This window comes from Pteropus alecto, unplaced genomic scaffold (assembly GCF_000325575.1).
Source record: "Pteropus alecto unplaced genomic scaffold, ASM32557v1 scaffold21, whole genome shotgun sequence".
Lineage (NCBI taxonomy): Eukaryota > Metazoa > Chordata > Mammalia > Chiroptera > Pteropodidae > Pteropus > Pteropus alecto.
The window spans coordinates 15,757,251-15,771,901 of record NW_006436282.1 but is presented as its reverse complement, the minus strand read 5'-3'; positions in this window follow the sequence as shown (position 1 = coordinate 15,771,901).

The window sequence follows — 14,651 nt, the reverse complement described above, 5'->3', positions numbered from 1 at the left end:
GCAGACCAAGGTAAAGGACACAATTGACTACACAGAGATGCTGCAGTAGCGGGAGACTCGGCCGCATTCAAACCAGCACTGAGCTACCTCTGCTGGCTTCCAGTCCCCATGAGGGTGGAGCTAACCTATGACCCTGCACGATAACGGGTGAGGACCTCCGGGAGCTGGGGTGAGGTGAGGGAGGTCTCTCTTGGTCCCTCCCAGAGTTCCAGTGTCTGTTTCTCCAAGGAGCTGGTAGCAATTTCAGCACATTCCTGAGCACTTATTGCTAAGGTGAATCCAAGTTCACGTTCTCAGGGCAGGTTCCAAGTAAACTCTCCCGAGGTCTGTGCCAGTAGCAATCAGTCCAGGGGTCCTTGGACTGTCACACTCTTCCTCAAAGCTCCAGAACACCGTTTCAGAGGAGACCGTGGGAGACATTAGCTAAGCGGTGCTCAGAAACAACATTCTCGCTGACTGGGGGTGCTGAGAATACGTGTCCTCTGCTCACCTTTCACCTCGGCACTGTCACCCCAGGGCTAATCACTTTGGCAGCTCACAGATCCCATGAGGGCTAAGAATTTCTCTGTTACAGTAGCTGAGCCACCCTGCTTCCCCAGCTATTTATAAGCATCTGGAACATTCCCAGGGGTAGCCTCAGTGGGCAGCCTGCAGCCTGACAGATTGGGGTAGGGGTGGGGGTGGAATACAAAGACAAAGCTTCATTTTCTTCCCTCCCATCTTTCCCATGAAAGAGCCTTGATGGCAGATCCAGAAAGAAAAGAAGGAAATGTCATCAGCTTTTCATCCCTCAGTCACTAGTATTGGCCCCATGGTTGCCTCTGGGCTGCTTTTGTTCTTTGGAGGGGAAGGAGGCGAGATTTGAGGCCATACTTCTCTGGAGTCAAGATGCTGAGATCAGCCAGTGGTCCTAGAGGAACTCATGTTTTCTATAGTGCATTGAAATTCCCATTTGCCCTGGGGCAGAGCTTCCCCTCAGAATCAGAGGTCAATAAAGGCCTGGGACAAAGCACAAGCGTAGCCTGGAAGCCAAGAGACGCTCATAGAAAATGGAGATAAATGGGCATTTCAGAGTAGCTGCAGCAGTGGGCGTAGGGCATTTCCTCTTCTCTGGCTGGCAGTGCCTGGTTACTTGGTCTCCAAACAGTCCTTCCATTTGGGAGATGCCAGGTTAGTTTGGACCCAAGGCTTGATTGTTTTGGGTGAGAGTGAGGAGGACTGACAAGAAAAAAGGCTCCCCCTGGACGATAAATGTGGCACTTACCGCATTTCATGCTCCTGTACTACTCCTTTCTGGTATGGAGGGCCCTCTTTTTGAGATGGTTGTTTTAATTTATATTTAAGAAAAGGTCTCAATCTTGGGATTTTTTTTTAAATAGTGCAAATCCTGGCAATTCAGGGCTGCTTAGTGTCTTCATTTAGATGTTAAAAAATAGCTCACTAGTTCCTCTGCCTTGCTGTTTATTTCAGTCCATGCTCTGTTTGAAAGATCCCTGGAGTTTGACTCAGGAACTCTGACTCTGGTCCCTGCTCCACCTTATGGACGGGTGACCTTGGTCAGGTCACGTATCCTCTCTGAGCCCAGTTTTCTAACATTCTGTGACTATGCAGAATCATAGGGAGGGAAGAGACACGGCTTGGTTAGCTCACTATGTCGCCATGTAATGACTGTTATGATTCTCTGTTGGAGAGTTCATTCATTCACTCACCCATCAAATATTTGGTATATGCAGGAATCATGACAGGCATGAAAATGCAAAGTTGAGTAAGACATGGTCCCTGCCATGAACAGCCAGCATGCTATGATAGAAACTGATTTTCTGAGGGACACAACCAGGTCCTAGCACTAATTAGCTTGTGTGTTTAGCTAAGTTTCTATAACTTCTCTTAGCTTTAGTTTTCTCATCATATAATGGAGTTATCGTATAGAGTGACCCACCATCCCGATTTGCCTGAGACTGAGGAGTTTCCTGGGACACAGGAATTTCAGAGCTAAAACCTAGAGAGTTCCAGGCAAATCAGGACGAGTTGGTCACCTAAATGAGAGATGAGTTGAAATGACATATAGAAAGGGCATCTAATAGCTGTTCTAAAAGTGCAAGCTTCTTGTGCATACATGTGCGCAGGCAGACACAAACACCCACACCCACATCTCATCATACTGTAAAGGGGAGAAAATGTAAACAAATAAGTATGGCACCCCTAAGGCCCCACACAGAGAGCAGGACCAATCAGAGGAGCCAGAGGAGGCAGCAGAGATAAGAGCCCTGGGGCTGGGTACCGAAGGGAAAGGAGGATTTTATCAGGTGAGCAGTGATGACTAGAGAGGTGCATCCTGCGCATGAAACATTTGTAAATCGGTGAGAGCTTAAGAGCTTAGAGCTCTGTGGGATGTCCTGTGTGGCTAGAACTAAACAGGTAAGATGCTAAAGGTAGGTTTGATTTGTTAGGAAAGGCTTTATGTGTGATTTTAAGATCTCTAGACACCTTCGATGATGCATCCTTCTGGTGAGAAAAAAAAAACATTGAGAACCCATACCTTTCCCAATATACGTACATGTGTATAAAGAATGCACATATATTGCGTAAATAAAGCATACACAAAACAGAAATGTTTAAAGGATCAGATTAAAGGTAAATATAGATAGAAGTTCTGTTTTCTTTCTGTGCTCCAGTGAATTATCTTGCCTTCTTCCCTGAAAAGTGCCCCACCCTCCACCCCCCACAACTTGAGAGAGCACAGTGGAGAGTCATGGAAGGTTTGGGATTAAAGCAAAAACAGACATGATCAGATCTGATTTTTTAGAAAGTGCCTCTGGCTGCCTATAGAAGGGGCTGGAAGCAGAGATTGGTAGGAGGCTATTATAAAAGTCCAAGAGAGAGGTACCAGTAGCCTGGACTAAAGTAGCAGCGTGGGTATACAGGGAAGGTGACGGATTGGAGAGAGATTTAGGAGGTGAAATCAAGAGGACCTGTGAATGAGAACGGAACTTATGGAGTTAAATGCATGCATCTTGAAAGATGCCCACAAGGAGAGATGCTTCCTGAGAACTGCATTAAGTTTCACTGACATTTTTGATCCATACTACAAATTGTGAGGCAGAGAAACAAGTCAGGGCCATATTGGGACTTTCAAGGGCCCTAGACACTTTGCTTTCACTTTGGGTTCCTTACTTCATTAAAAAATGTGTGTGTGTGTGTAAATATTTTATACATATTAAACACATATATTACATATATAAATGCATATTTCCTAACTGCATTAGTATAAAGATATATATAATCCAGGAGTATTATATTCCTTTTCTTCCTTCAGATTTTAAAAGAAATTAAAATACTGTCCTGGGTCTCTTAAAGTATCGGGGTGGGGGCAGGGCGGTGCTTAGGCAGTGCCAGCTTGCGGGTGCCTAGAGGATAAGCCAGACCCGGATGCCACTCAGATTCTGGTTGCACTGAAATTCCACAGGATCAATGTGAGCATAGTGCGCCATCTGGTGGCTCACGTGCTCACAAGCTGCTTTTGTCTTGCTGCAAAAATCTGCAAAACCTTCACTCAGGAGTCCCAGACCAGACACAATTCCTGTTATTACTGCTTAATTCAGAGCCGGACTGCCCTGGACTCTGGGTTTTGAAGCTGTCTGGTTTGCAGGCAGACAAAGTGAGAATTCAAGTGTACAAGGAGAGCCCTATAGTGCTGAAAAGAGCCAACAGTTCACTCTTTTCATCAAACAGGTCATGTAGTACAATAGTTTCCAACATTTTTATTCTTGAGACAATACATTGAAGGGAGTATAAATGGACACAAGTTTTAAAAAGCAAGTTTTAAAACGGTAGAAAAGAATCAGATTTGCAACAGTCACTCAATATTTCTTGCTTTCTTCTCCACTGAGATTCCTTCTATACCTACAAGGCAAAGTTACCCCACATGTGCTAAGTGGCCAGTCTTTCCTTGTAGCCGACTTGAGATGACCACATTCTGGCTGCATATTGTAGCCTGCTCTGTTCTGCTACTTGAGACTCACTCGGCTAAGCATTCCATCTGACACGTCACCAGAATGGGTACATCTTCACAGAAAGACAGAGAAAGTCTTCAGAGGAAGCTCAGCTGTGCATCTATGGTACAGATGTTGGCACACTGGCTAACAGCCACTGCAGTAATGTCATCTGTTAAGATTCTGGAGGTTTTCTTTTCAAAGACATATATTTATAAAATATATTTAATAATAATTGCTACCATACATATTTTGGGGGGTTGAATTGTGAACCCCACCCCCCAAATTCATGTTGAAGTCCTAACTTCCAGTACCTCAAAATGTGATCTTATTTGAAATAGGGTCACTGAAATTAGTTAAGATGATGCTAGATCTCAATCAACATTTCATACCATCCTGTTACTATAGCAACACATACAATTTAACACTGAATTCAAGACATCTCTGTATTAAAAAAAGAAAATCCCTTGGCCATTTTTCCATAATCCAGCCTCCAGCTTCCCACTCAATTCCTCTACTGCATCCCTCTTAGAAGCAGAATGAAATTTTCTTAATTTCAGCTCCCTTCTGTCACATCCCCAGAGTTGAGCTCCAGGCCAAACTGCTTATCGAAATCCATTTTGGAACTTGGCAGAATGAAAGGGTCTTTCATTTTTCTAGGAATCGCTCTCAAAAAGATACTTAGGATTATAGATAGCAATTTATTTTCCTTTGTTGCAATCATGTTGCATTATTAGTCGGCCACCATGCATGATTCCCTTTTTCAACTAATCCTCTGCTACTTCCAACACGCTACATGAACTACTTTGGGCACCTAGATTCTGATGGCTGGTAGGAGTACCCAGTGGGGACTAGGGTTTTGTGGAGTTTTTACTGAATTATCTTATGTTCTCACTGACACGAGCATCTATCAGTGATGTCGAAGAAAGTCTTTTTTGCAATGGATAATGTTGTCTGTGTTAGATTGTTTGTCTTAGTGAATAACTTTGATTTGCTTTAAGTAAATATCTTATGAGAGGGTAACTCAATTGAATTGCTTCTACAGATGATGCGCAGAGTTTTAAACATACTGTTTTCTCCTAAAAACAGCTGAGCACGTTGAGTAGACATCCCTGCCTTGTGTGAAGGAGCACGGCCGGCGCATACACGGAAATTGGGGCTCTTTCTCCTGCAGGCAGGGCAATCATTTTACCCCCTAGCTCAGGGCATACATCCAGTGGCAAAACGCATGGGCTACCACAGGCCAACTGAGTTTGAGGTGATCCCAGGAATATTATTATGATTTAAAGGAAAACAAAGTTGATAAAGTAAGTTCAATTGCTCAAAACTCTGTCCTTAACAGAAATTAGTTCCTGAGCAAGATCTGAAGCAAAGATCAGCCGTGAGCAGCAGCAAATTTATGCCCACCGACAAGACTTGAATCTGGTATGCAGGGGGCTGCACAAACATGCCCAGAAGGGTACCTGCTTGCAGTACAATGCTCTGCGGCTTCCATCTTGAAATTCTGAAAATTTTAGTTTTGAATTTGTGTTTTGTAAGTGATGTCCAGTGGAACAATGGGGCCTGTGCCAGGGGCTTGGAGGCTTTTCAGATGGGAGTTTTGTCTTTAAGAATGCCTTATAATATTTTTGTTGCAAGCTGGACCTGCGGTATTGGGTAAAAGGAACTGAGGGAAATAGGCCATTAGTGTGGGAGTTTATGTTTATCTGGCCAGGGGTTTGCACTTTGTTTACTGTTTGCTGTAGTTGTAGGTGTTAGAGGCCAAACGCCTCTTTGTCCTGTTTTTGCCTCCCCTGTCATCCGTGGATTTCTCCAGAGCCCTCAGCATCTTCTGAGATGCACAGTTGCCTCAGCTGTTACCCAGGAGCACTAGTGATATGGAAGGTGACAGTGGTCTGTAGTGCTATCACTAGGTCACAGTCTATTAGTGAGCCTGTGCCCCTGGGCTGTGACCTTCACAAGAGCTTCTCAGTTGTACTTCATTTCTTTTATTTAACCCCTTAGGTGAGACGGGGAGGCTAGAAGGGGCTGAGGTGGGAATCTCCCCTCCCCCAGGTTGAGTAGATGCCGGTAAGACCCCAGCAGGTGAGGCGCTGGAAAACAGTTGCTCTGGAGGGCGGGCTTGTTAAGAAGGCCAGACGGCTCTGGGTTAATAGTGGCCGTTTTTCCCTCCCCCTTTGCGAAGCAGGAGGGGATTTTTATTCCGGATCGGGATCATCGCTGTGGGAACCTGTCAGTGTCCTGCAGGTAACCCTCAGGAAGTGTGGGAGCTCCCTGGAGTTTTACCTCTGGAACTTGTCTGCACTGAGCCTCCAGCAACTACTCGATTACACTTAGCCTTTTCCACCCGGCATGGAGTTCCACAGAGGTTTCTGCTCCCATGATTCTGCTCAGGTGAGCTGTGATTCTCTGTATCTACCTGCGGTCGCTCCAATTTGGCGGGGGGCAGTGTCTTGTTGTGACCTCAGTTGTCTAATGGATCTGAGACGAGTTGTGGATTTTCGTTTTGCTCAGCATTTTTTGTTATTCTATGGACGAGACAAACAGCTTCCAAGCTTCCTGACATGCCAAACTGGAAACCAAAGGCCACTAATACAATATTTTACATTTTTCTACAGTTTTAATTGCATGGGAAGCAGTAAGGTCGTGGGAAAGAGCATGGGCTTTGGAGAGCTGGACTGTGGGGTATGCTGACGGCCCCCCTCCTCCTGACTGCTGCCCTTGAAGCCTCCCTCCTCAGCGCAGTCCGTGAGGCGGCCTCGTCCTCCGTACTCAGAAGCTTGTTAGAAAGACAGCATCTCAGGGCCCAGACAGACTGAATAGAATCCACCTTATAACAAGATCCCCAGGTGATTTCGGAGTGTGTTAAAATTTGAAAAGCTCTGGCTTGAAGTGACTTCATACCTTTGAGCATTAGTTTATTACCTCAGTTCCCAAACTGTGAGCTGAGGCACCCTGGGGTGCCTCGCAGGAAGCTCTCTGGGATATTTTTAAATTTCAAGGGAAGCAGAGCAACGGCTGTTCAGCACTGTGTGAACCGCCAGCTTGAGACAGTTCAGCTTCATCATTAAGTCACTACATTCTTTTTGATGCCACATCAATGAGAAGCTGGGATTCAGCTGGGATAAAATGCTAGTACTACGTGAAAAGCAGGGTGGAATGAGAAATGAGCTGGAGCCCTGTCTGATACCAGAGTCTGAGAAGCTGTGCAGGACCTCACAGGCGCTCGGTTGTTGGGAGAGCAATATGAATTAAAGTGTTTGAACCTGACTACGTAATCAGTAGAGCTGTTAGGTGTTTCCTTTTCTTGGGGTTGCTGACACGTAGGAGCACCATGAACTGAGGCAGTCTGTGCATCTCTGGTTTCACGTCGGGTTAATTACTTCCCTCTCACTTGATTTTTGAGTGGATTAAATGAAATGAGGTATAATAAGTCCCTGTCCGTTGAATGTTAATTCACTTCACTTTGCCCGTATTCAATCTGCTGCTTTTCCTGTTGAACTTCATTTGTATTCTTTAAAGACGTGCAAAGCCATCCTACCAGGGTCAACAAATGCTGCCTGACCATTATCGATTTCCATACTGTGTAGTGCTTACATGGGTATCATTCTCTGTTGTTCACAAACCCCTTCGCACACACAGTCTCCTTGAATTTCACACACATAACCCTTGTGAGAAAAGACAAGGAGGTATTATTAAATCCATTTTAAAGAAGAAAAACCAAAGCGCCCAAATTCAGTGAGGTTTCATAATTGCACAAGTTCACACAGCGGCGTCTTTTGCTACCCCGAGACTAGTGCCCCTTATATTTCTTACTGCCTGGAGGAAAAGGAAGCTATTTGAGAATTGGGTAGGATGTGGGCAGGGAGTTTTAATTTAAACTCTGCAGCTGGTGGGAATGCTAGCTTCCTGCTAGAGCAGAAGGTCATTCACTGTAACTACTGAAGTCAGCTGACAGCTGGCCTGAGGGTCACACTTGTGACACTGCGGTATCATTGGAGCCCAGTTAACTCCCCAACTTGCCATGAAACTGCACAGAAGTCAGCCCAGCCTGCTGGGTGATTCCATTGGACACTGAGCACCTGTCGCGGGGGTGTTGCGGGGAGACACTGTCCCTGAGATGATCTCTGCCTCCTCAGTGACTCAGAGAAGTGGCAGTCTTTGAAATGGAAAAGAGCCTTGGAGATTGCATAATACCCCACTCCCTTGTTAAACCTGGCTTTTACAAAATGGGCTTCAAACGCCCGGTGCCTGGCAGGGTATACGATGGGGCTGGCAAGAAAGAAGCGGGTCCTTGATTCCTCGGGTAACATGCACAGAAGTTTGAAATCGTCTGGCTCCTTTCCGCTCTCTGGCGGACAAATAGAGGTGAAAGAAGTGACTTGCTTACAGAGGTTGGGCTCCTGTTCCAAGGTGGTCCTGCCTAACCAGCAGCCGGATAACTACACCGTGAGAGTTGAGGAGAGGGAACTCTCTATTCTGCTTCATTTATTTCCATTTCAGGTGATTTAATGAGCCTTACATACACATACACAGGCCATTTTGGAGGATCTGAGTAGGTCAGGGGATTGGTAATGGCCTTTGGTCTCTGTGGCACGGATGCTTAAGCCTGGAAAAGGCTGAGACAATTTATGGAAGGCAACTGAAGCCTCCATAGAGAATCTAAGAGATGAGGAGAGTTACATCAGCGCTGTAGAGGGTAGAGCCTCACAGATGAGATGAGTGCTCTTAAAAGAAAAGATGGAGAGGGCTCGCTTCCCTGTCACGTGATCACCCAGCAGGAAGACATCGTCTGCAAACCAGGAAGAGGGCCCATGCTGACACCCTAATCTCTGACTTCCCAGGCTCCAGAATTGTGAGAAACAAATATCTGTTATTTAATTCACGCAGTGACTATGGTATTTTTTTATAGCAGATGGAGCTAAGGCACTCGGGTGAGGGAGACCTCAAAAATTAAGTCCTCTGCCTCCAGGCAGTGCCCCATGGTTTGCCCCTTAGGAAGGAGGAGAAGATGGTGGACCATTGTGGGGAGGTGGGGAGCACAGTGTGATGGGTTAGGATTCCTACTCACCAGCAAGCTGCCCTCCTCTCCCACCACCCTCCTCCTGTAGGGTTAAACCAATCCAGGAAAGCTCTCTTGGTCTCGTTCCCTTTCCTCCCACTCTGTCCCCTTTTTTTCTGCCTTGAGCGGTTGTTTCCCGGGAAATTTCCCACTCTACCTAGATTTTTAGGTTCTTCTGCTGAAATACTCTTTGGGGGATGGGATGGACCCAGCTGGGCGCAGAGACACAGAAACGGCGGAAGCCCTGGCTCCAGGGCCTGCTCGGCGGCGACGGGTCGAGCGGATTAAGTGTTTTTACTTAGGGCCGCATCGTTCCGTCTGAGGGGCTCATTTAACTCTAACCAGAACACTAACCGGCCGGAGGGCGCTGGTCCTTTGATTGCCTGCAAGACACCCAGTCTTCCTTCAGGGTCCCTCTGGCCGGCCGGGGGCCTGCAGGGCACCACTCCGAAAAATTCCCCCGGGGCGCTCTTGGGCAGCAGCCGCTGGCGGGTGGTCAACAGCTGGGCGAGGGGCCTGCGTCCCTTGCTCAGTGCGCTCCTCCTGCCCCGCGCGCTGCCGGGACGCTCTGCCGGGAGCAGCACAGCGCGTTGCACATACCACGTCACCTCGGCAGGTGTCACTGTGGTCGGGAAAGTGAGTACTTGAGAGCAGTGCGCCTCCCGACTTGGCATGGGGAGACTGGGGGAGGGGACACTAAACCGATCTGTAAATAACTGCAGTTCCCAAACGGACTAAAATGTTCCCCAAGAGGAAAAAATTTTCCCTTCAGTGACTGAGACTTCTGCAGTGGCCACGGTGGAGGCAGAAGGCTTTTTTTTTTTTTTTTGCAAAGCAGAGCTGCGACCTGACTCAAACTCTTCCTTGTCCGGTGGGGTCCTGTGGCCCCTTCTCCCTGGACTTACCTGGGGCCAAAGGCGGATGGTTCTCGAAAGGCAGCAGTACCCCTTGGGGAGCTTTAAATGCTGATCCCAGCCCTCACCTCAGTTTCTTATTTGGAGCTAATGGGACACTGATCAGGAATATGCATTTTTAACAAGGGCCTCTGGCGTCACAATTAGTGCAGTGCCTGCTTCGAAAAACACTAAATAAAAGAGGCAGATTAAATCAGTTTCCTGAAGATTTTGAAATAGTTTCAGAAGATGTTTCACTGACTAATTAGAAAATTACATAAGTTATTTTACCTTCAAAGGGCAGACAGAAAATGACCATTTTCACCACTTATGTGACTGCATTTTGGGTCTGATTACTATCAAACACCTGCTACTGTGCCAAACCCTTACTCATATAATTGTCTTACTTGTGTCTCCCACGATTTGATGGCATCAGCCTCTTCACACTGGGAAACGGACTGTCTGAGGTTAAGGAACTTGCTCCGAGTTGCCCTGGCAGAATGTTGACTCCACGCCGAGTAAGCTGGGCCACAACAGCTTTGTCATTTTCTGTGCAGTTTGTGTAGATGGATAAGGAAAGCTGGGCTCTTGGTCTGTCAGTCTGATCTCAGATCTGATGATGTGCAAGTTCTTTGGAGCCGGACACGGAAAATGTGCTAGAGATTTAACTTGGAGGTTAACTGCAAACTCAGCAGGGGTTTCGAGTCCAGATTTGGTCAAACATTGGTCATTTCCGTGTACCAGTAAGTTTTTAGTTCTTCGTACTGATGCACAAAAGCAAATTTACAGCAACAGCCCTAAACCAAGCCACCTTCAGCTCTCGCATTTATGTGGCAGCCCCCAAACCGGGCTCCCTGCCTCCGCGCGCCCCCTACAGTCTATTCTCTGCACAGCAGCCAGAGTGAGCCTTTTAAGCAATGTCAATCGGGTATTGCCACTCAACCCTTCCAATGGATTAGAATAAAATCCAAAATGCTAACTGTGTCACTCTGTGACCTAGGGTACCTCTCCCTCCACATCTTCTACCATTCTCCACTGCCCACTCAGGTCTTTCTTCTTTCACTCCCAGTTCAGGGTCTCACCCACGGGAGTATAGTGGCCACAGGGGACAAGAACTTTGCCCAGTGCACTGCTAAATCGTCATTGCTGGCATGTGACAAATATCTGTGAATGAAATATCGATGAAGTAATTGGTGAATCATGTTCGACTCCTGGATGTTGTTTCTCTAGGGAAGTCAGAGTGGGAGAAAGTTCAGCAATGTTGTTTCACTTCGATGTGTCAGTAAGATTTTGGAAGAGGAAGGGAGGCTGCTGTTTTCATTACTGGGTTGGTTGGTTATGTTTTGAAAGAAGTTGCTTGCCAAAGATCAGTTGGTGGTTATCTTACCATCTTGGGTAATGTTGGGGGCCCGAAGCAAGGCTGGAATTTCCTGGGGTCTGAACCGAAGTGACCCCACCTGCTTAGCTCCGCATCCTCAGTTCTTTGGTCCAATAGCCACCCTCCCTCTCACTGCCACCATATGCCTCTCACCGTCTACCGGCCTGAAATGTTACTCAGTAATTGCCTCTGTGCAGACAGCCACTGTGCGAAAGTTATGATTTTTATCTATACAAATATATAGGAGCAACTGAATTTAGTTCTCATTACAGAATAAAGTTTCTGTCATTCTTAAAGGTTTTTTCTGTATCTGAAAAAAACAAAACCCAAGTTAAACTTTTTCCGTAGCAGAGGCAGATTTATAGTGAAGTGAATAAAGCGGACGGAAAGTTCAGAGGTACCTATTTGTACGGTGTCTTCTGAGGTCGTAGGCATGACCTAGAAATGTGTTCATATGTCACATGTTTTAGTAAAATTTAAAAAATAAAATATCTCAACTGTGATCAGTTAAAACTACTCTCTTTTTCCTCTTCAGCTTTTCCCCTAATGACTTTTTGCATGTGATGGCACCGGAGGTGACGATGGTCATTTTGAGGATCCAGCTAAGAGAAAGTTGAATTGCAGATACATTTGGTTTGGATTTCATGGGATACATTTATTTGGTTCCTTATTATTTCCTGTAGAAATAATTTATATTAAGTTACACTAATTGTCCCAGCATGTGAAGGGCTTACATGAATATACCTATGGGCTATGGTGCTTCCCCATCTGGCATTGTGAAACAAAGGTGCCCAACACCAAAGCACGTACATAATGAAGGAGAAATAGGGTTGAAATGTGCAAAGCCAGGAGCTAGTCTGTGTAAAACTTATGTAATCATCAGAACTTTAATATTGTAAGTAAAAGATTTAGTTCTCACTGTTGCTGAGTCAAAGCAGAAGTCACATCCTGTTGGAGATCAATTAAAAAAATGATAATGGGCCACCACAAAAGGACATTTATGACAAACTGATTCATAAGTGTCTTCAATTTATAGTATTTAAAATTATTACTACCTTAAAACTTTAAGACTTACACCTGAAATAAAACCTGATAGAGGTTTTCCTAAATTTGACAATCTTAAAAATCTTCATGAATTGAGAATAAGTTATTTCTATTTGATGTTATAAAAATCATTAACATATAAAAAGTGTGCAGCCAAAAATGTAGGAAAAAATAATGGTGGGCTGGTCAGTCACCTAATATACTACCTGTATTTATTATAATTACATATAAATTATGTGTATAATCCTATGTCTCCAGATTTTGTGATACTTGTGGTGTTTGTTGGCTTTTTACTAACTTTTTATTGAGATACAATTGACAAATAACATATTAGTTTCAGTTATATAACATAATGATTCAATTTATGTACATATTGCGAAATGATGACCACAATAAGTCTAGCTAATATCCATCACCTCATAGTTAACAATTTTTTCTCATGATGATGATTTGTAATATCTACTCTTTTAGCAACTTTCAAACATACAATATAGCATTGTTACCTGTCATTACCATGCTGTGCATCACGTCCCCAGGATGTATTTATTTTATAACTGGAATTTTGTACATTCATCCATTTCACCCACTCCTCACCCCTTCGCCTCTGCCTCTGGCAACCAGCAGTCTGTCCTCTGCTCTCCATGAGCTCAGGATTTTCCTTCTTTTTTGGATTCCATGTATAAGTGAGATCATACGGTATTAGTCTTTCTCTGTCTGACTTATTTCACTTAGCATAATGGCCTCAAGGTCTGACTACGTGTCACAAATGGCAAGAGCTCCTTCTTTTTTACAGCTGAATAAGATTCCTAATATATATATCACATTTTCTCCATTCATCTATCAAAGGGCACTTAGGGTATTTCCATGTCTTGGCTGCAATGAACATGGGGGTGCAGATATCTTCTTGAGTTAGTATTTTCGGTTCCTTTAGATAAATACCTAGAAGTGGAATTGCTGGATCCTAGGGTAGCACTATTTTTAATTTTTTGAGGAATCTCCATACTGTTCTCCATGGCGGCTTCACCAATTTTAAACTCCCACCAACAATACCCAAGGGTTCCCTTTGCTCCACAGCCTCACCAACACGTCGTTTCTTGACCTTTTGATGATAGCCATTCTGACAGGTGTGAGGTGGTTCGTCACTGTGGTTTTTACTTGAATATCCCTGATGATGAGTGATGTTGAGCACCTTTCATGTACCTGTTGGCCGTCTATATGCTTCTTTGGAAAAATGTCTATTCAGATCCTCTGCCCATTTTTTAATTGAAATGTTTGGTTTTTTGCTGTTGCATGAGTTCTTAAATATATTTTTAATATTATCAGATACATGATTTGCAAATGTTTGCTCCCATTCATTCAGTAAGTTGCCTTTTCATTCTGTTAAAGGTTTCCTTTGCTGTACAGAAGCTTTTTACTTTGATGTAGTCTCACTTGTTTAATTAGCTTTTGCTGCCTTCTGCCATATGTCGGCTTTTTAAAATTGGTTGTGATTAATTGGTTGTGATTTCATTTTTCATTCTAAGACATCACTTTGTACCTCCCCTACCTATCTATTAATTTTCTGCTGCCCAGAATGAACGAAAACAGGTAAATAACACCTCCTACAGGCACCTTCCTTAACGGGGCTATGAGGGTGTGCTGCATACTACACAACTAATTCATCAGAAAGGAAGGAATCGTTCGAGAGAGGGAGAAATTGGAGAGAGAAGGACAGAAATTCAAACTGAACAGGTGAAAGTCGGCAAAGAGAAAGATGAAGCCCTAGTAATAACTACTAACTATAAAGAGACACATAAAGCAAAATATTAGGAAAATGTAGAGTAAAACAGACTAAACATTTTACAGGGTTTTCTTAATTCTCTGCCAGGCCTTTTCCAGATGGTAACTGAACCATTTGTTTAAATTAAGTCTTGCTTAAATTATAAGGAGCCGAGCTAATTTTCAACGTCAAGAAATTTTGAATAAGAGCCATGGGAGGTGGTAGCACATACAGCGCTATAGGGTGGGGAGGTGGCTACACATTTGCCAGCTGAGGATTTCTGGGATCCTTCTGGTGGTATTCGCTCGTGTTTAAAATAGTAATCACCCTCCCGAAGCCAGCCACTTCATCCTGATTGTAATGCTGAAGCCCAGTGCCATGAAACACTCAGCATCTTTAATGGAAAGACTTCTTTTTAAAAAGTCTCTGAAATGAAGACTCTAACGGAGGAAGACTGAAAACTAGAGTGGTAGCGGGGTGAGTGGGTGTCTCGCCCCACTTCCTTTTTTTTCTTTCTGATCAG